We start from the raw sequence: 5,614 nt of genomic DNA, 5'->3' as shown, positions 1-5,614 counted from the left end.
TGATAAGAACTAAAAATAATTTGAAGGAAATACAAAGACACATATATCTATAGATTTAAAACAAATTTTTATGCCATTTATGCCATAGATGAGTCTATTTTGCAATTTGACATTTGCTGGTTATTTAAAGATTATGCAGATATATCCCACCTCTCATTGAGTTGGCTTATTCTTACATTTTTTTAATTTTCAAAGTGCTTACGTACGTGTGGTGTATGTAGAATGGTGGTGATGAAAAATATAATGAAAATTACTAGTGTTTATTGATATTATGTAAATGTTGTATTTTTTTTATTCTTTTGAAAACTCGTGCACAAAACTGAGAAGAGTGCGGTGATCATGGAAACAGTGTGTGGATTTTTTTTACCCTTGTGCACTTCTTTGTTCCCTGATGTGTATATTCTATTTTGCGGAGACCCCCTTTGTCGTTAGAAGACTATTTACTAAGGTATTCAAATGTGGGGATGTTTCTTTTCCAGGAACCCTGGGAACAAGACACTTGTGGAATAATATATTTTCTAAGAGCCTAGTATAAATGAATTAACTAGAATTCTTGGAATTCAATCCGTATCTTGTTGATATTTTTGGCACCATTAGTCACTCTTTCAGATTGACGTGCTACCTTTGTCCAAGAAGTATTCATAGATCCACGTCGTTAGTGAATTGTTCTGCTCTTCCATCTGTATTATGTTGTCTATAAGGGGAAAAACGTACTTACATGTATGCTTCATTGAATAAGTAACACTTTTTTTTTGCTTATGAAGGAAAAGTATTATAAGTAAGGTTTGTATTATATTGAGGGGGAAATTATTCACCAGCAGGTCTTTTTCACTTAGAATGTGATTGGACACTAGTCATTTATGTTTAGAATATTGAGCTTATTAACCTTTGCTACATGCAGATCTATACAAACTTACACAGGGGTAAATGCCACTCTTCAAATTATGATTGCTATTTCGTTTTTGCAATGAGAAAAGTGGACTCTTACAGATTGCATCACTACATGTCTCAATTTGCAGAACCATCACCCTAGATTGATGTGGATATTAATTTAGTACACTAGTTGTATCATAAGGAACTTATTCACTAGGTACATACATGTATTTACCTTACCTGGGATGAAGATCCCTGTCTTGCCAAAGAAAATGAGTGTTGTGATGGAATTTGAACCTCTGACCTTTTGGTTCACAGTCTTGGTACTTTCCCTCTGAACTTTGCCACCTTTTTAGATGATGAATCACTTTCAAGTTTCATTGGCCCAAATCAACATCAAGCGTCAAGGAAAGATCCCATAATAAATGCATGGTTCTGGCAAAGGGCACTTTATGCATGCCTGAATGAATCAAGATTGTACAAAACAAATTTGCAATGTCCATAGATTTTAAAAACCCTCTCCTAGTTCAAATTTCTCAGCCTCTTGTGGTTTTGTGGCTATTGGGTTTGTGAAGTACAGTACTTATTATCATCATAATATAGGCTGGTACATGTAGTTCACTGGATTGAAGGTACCAAGTTCAGTTTTCAACACGGAAATAGTATTGAAAGCAGAATTGTCTCTAAATATGGTTGAGGCAACATTTGCACCTGCGGCAATTGCTCCGGGCTTAGTATCGTCATGTAGATGTAGGGTTAGGGTTGCAATAGGGTTATATGTTAGATTTAATGTAAGGTTAGGGATAGGGTATAGTGCTAAACCCAGGGTTAAAGTTGGTCATTCGATTAGTGTTTGGAATTTAGAGCGGAGCAATTGTCGCCAGAGCAAATGTCATATAACCCAAAATATTGCAGGTGAAAGCGTTATCAAGGTATTTATTGAAGTGGGTAAGCGAGTTAAAAGTGTGCACCCCTGGGCCTAGACAGATAGTCCTCCAGTAATGGGGTTGAGAAATGGGTTGGTGTTTCGTAAAGATTTCATGTTATGCGCGACTTTACAAACAGCTAGTGTCTGTTGTCTGACACGAAGTCAGATTCTCAATTTTGATTCATCCGCTACAGTTGAAATTGCATCTTTGTAGACAATACAATATGTACAGTGTGAAGGAAAACAGTGTCAGTAGAACTGAAATGAAGCAAATTAGACTTGAATAGTTTACTGCCAGCTATCTTGCTACCATTGAAATATTTATGATAAATTGCAGTATGTTTCGATTGTGATATTTTTCCACCTGTACTATTAAAAAAAAAATTGCATACATGTACTTGGAGAAACCCTGGTATAAATTTGTCCTTTGTAAATTCATTTTTCTTGGATGTGATTAAAAGTGGTGAAGGGGGGAGCAAGTTCCTATCTTCAGTCATTTTTTATTCCATGATGCAGAGTAGATAAATATATAAATATATATTCTGACATTACCAAGTACTCTGAAAAAGTGATTGTAAAATTCTAGAAATATAGATGTATATCTGTTACCTCAATTGTGTAAACTACATGTACACAATAAATGTGACCAGTTTTGTGTGTTATTTGTTGTGAGTATTCATATTCTTGTATTATGTATGTGAAAACCTATTGTAACCAAATCAGTTGTTGGATAATAGGATAGGATTACAGGATAATGAAATAGTGTAGTTGTGAAAAGTAATTATGTAATATCAAACAAAATGTATTGATAAAGAAATTATATGAAAAGAGAAACTTTTAATAGCATTAATCTTTATTTTGCAGATAAAATATTTGTGAAGTAAAAGCAAGATATTATTTATTCGTGAATCTAAAAAAAATGAAGTTGAACTTGCCAGTGACATTTTAGAATTTATCTGTGAAAGCAATCATCCACCAAGGCCAAGAAAAATAATATGACATTGAAAATGAATTAATGATCTTTAGCTTATTCTTGCATTCTTTATGTAATTTAATTTGTGGGGGTATGTTGGTCCATAATGTGGTTTGTAAGAAATAATTCTGATATAGTGTACTGAATAAACAACTGTGGCTGGAATGAACATGTTCTGTGGGTAACTATGTAATTGTGACTGAAGTCATTTTTGTCTCACCTGCATAGCAGAGTGAGACTATAGGCGCCACTTTTCCGACGGCGGCGGCGGCGTCAACATCGAATCTTAACCTGAGGTTAAGTTTTTTAAATGACATCATAACTTAGAAAGTATATGGACCTAGTTCATGAAACTTGGCCATTCTGAACATCCTATTAGAGTTTCATGTCACATGACCAAGGTCAAAGGTCATTTAGGGTCAATGAACTTAGACCATGTTGGAGGAATCAACATCAAAATCTTAACCTGAGGTTAAGTTTTTGAAATGTCATCATAACTTAGAAAATATATGGACCTAGTTCATGAAACTTGGACATAAGGTTAATCAAGTATCACTGAACATCCTGCATGAGTTTCACGTCACATGACCAAGGTCAAAGGTCATTTAGGGTCAATGAACTTTGGCCGAATGGGGGTATCTGTTGAATTCCCATCATAACTTTGAATATTTATGGATCTGATTCATGAAACTTAGACATACAATGTAATAGTAATAAAGCATCACTGAACATTTTGTGCAAGTTTCAGGTCTCATGATTAAGGTCAAAGGTTATTTAGGGTCAATGAACTTTGGCCGAATCGGGGGTATCTGTTGAATTACCATAACTTTGAAAGTTTATTGGTCTAGTTCGTTAAACTTGGACATTAGAGTAATCAAGTATCACTGAACATCCTGTGCGCATTTCAGGTCACATGACCAAGGTCAAAGGTCAATGAACTTTGGCCGAATTGGGTGTATCTGTTGAATTACCATCATAACTTAAAAATTTTATGGATCTGATTCATGAAACTTGTACATAAGAGTAATCAAGTATCACTGAACATCCTGTGCGAGTGTCAGGTCACATGATCAAGGTCAAAGGTCATGTAAGGTCAATGAACTTTGGCCATGTTGGGGTTTTTTGTTGAATAACCATCATATCTCTGTAAGTTTATTGGTCTAGTTCATAAAGTGGACATAAGAGTAACCATGTATCACTGAACATCTTGTGCGAGTTAGAGTAGTTTTCAAAGTCAGCACTGATGCTATATTGAACTGCGTGATGCAGGTGAGACGGCCAGATGCATTCCACTTGTATTGACACCAGTGCCACAGTGGCTTATGGAAAGATGCATTTGACTGAATGCAAGACGGTATATTATAGTTAACGTAGGAATGAATAAAAACAATTTCTTTGACACATGAAAGATTATGCCAAAAGTCTAGTAAATACACGATTAAGGTGTACACAGGGTATTCACATATTGGCTACCTACATGTATACCAACACACGTGTGTTCATCACTGATTTTAACTTTGCCTGGCTTGGTGAATCTTGGCCACATTTTTACATAAAATATCCACAGAACAGTGTTCCAAACTATCAATCCCACTGAAGATACAGGAAAATCTGTTGTACATGCAAGTGAGCTCCTGCACGCCTGTGTAAAAAGGCCTATTGTCTATAGCAAGACCATTTGCGACCTCATTTTAACTTCTGTTTGGGTAGACATGTACTGAACACAATTTAATGAATTTGTCAACATATGTAGGCCTATAGTTATCGGGTACATGTATATGAAATAATGTCAAGTACTGATATATGCAATGTTGTTTAAAAACTACCGTATATTGGACAAGTTTACTACCAAAGTCTTTAGTGCTTCCACCATTAGCTTTTGTAATGTGATTGGTCTCTGTGATATTTGAGAGACAAGTGGATGTGAAAACCTGTAAGGTACATGTAGAATAAAAGATTAATACCCCACGCCAGAATAATTTGTGTAATGTCTTGTTTTATTTTATTTTGTGTGTGTGTTAGGAATAAAATATCCTGTTTATTCACAAAATGTAAGAACATCTAGAGACTGCTGGCATATTTTGAGGACAATTGCCGCATGGAATTAATTAGTCTCTAGATAGGTGTATTTTTAAGAACAAGAAAGGAATAATTATATCTTTTTAAATGTTGGTCTCACTTCCTTGAATTTCAAGCTGTGTGGCATTTAGAGCCTTTTCCCTCACTCACACACACTTTTTGCATGTGTGATTAATTTCAACTCTGCATCCTGAATTTATTTTTAAGGGAAAATAACGACAGATTTGCGCTGGATATTTCTGTCAACTCTGCTTTCTCTCTATTGGGCAATATCAAAACAAAAAACATAAAAAGATTTCATGATTTCCCCCATAGAAATTAATCTTTGCAAATTATTTGGAGAATGTTACATTTGTCATCTTGACAGACAAGTTGTCCGGGCTGACGGCTTGAAATTGCAAATGGATTTTTTTTATAAACTGTCAATTGCATTTAATCAAAGAGGCACTTTAAACTCATGCGGAAAGAAATAATAAAACTTGTTCTTAATATTGTTTCCTGTGAACCTTTGAGTTGACAAGGCTGCAGATCAATTCCATTTTGATGCACAGTCCATAGGTATAGGAAGACTTCTACCAAGTTATTTTGAAGTTATTCTTGAAACCTTAATTTAATTAGAAAGTTAAACCATAATATAACATCGAGGGAACTTACTTTTTATGGTATGTACATGTCTGTTCCATGACACTTGCTCTGACGACAACTGCTCCGCAACGGCTCTAAATCCCACACATCAAATTACTAATACCATGGTCACATTT

This window comes from Lytechinus variegatus, chromosome 4 (genome assembly GCF_018143015.1).
Source record: "Lytechinus variegatus isolate NC3 chromosome 4, Lvar_3.0, whole genome shotgun sequence".
Taxonomy (NCBI): domain Eukaryota; kingdom Metazoa; phylum Echinodermata; class Echinoidea; order Temnopleuroida; family Toxopneustidae; genus Lytechinus; species Lytechinus variegatus.
This window is presented reverse-complemented; position numbering follows the sequence as displayed.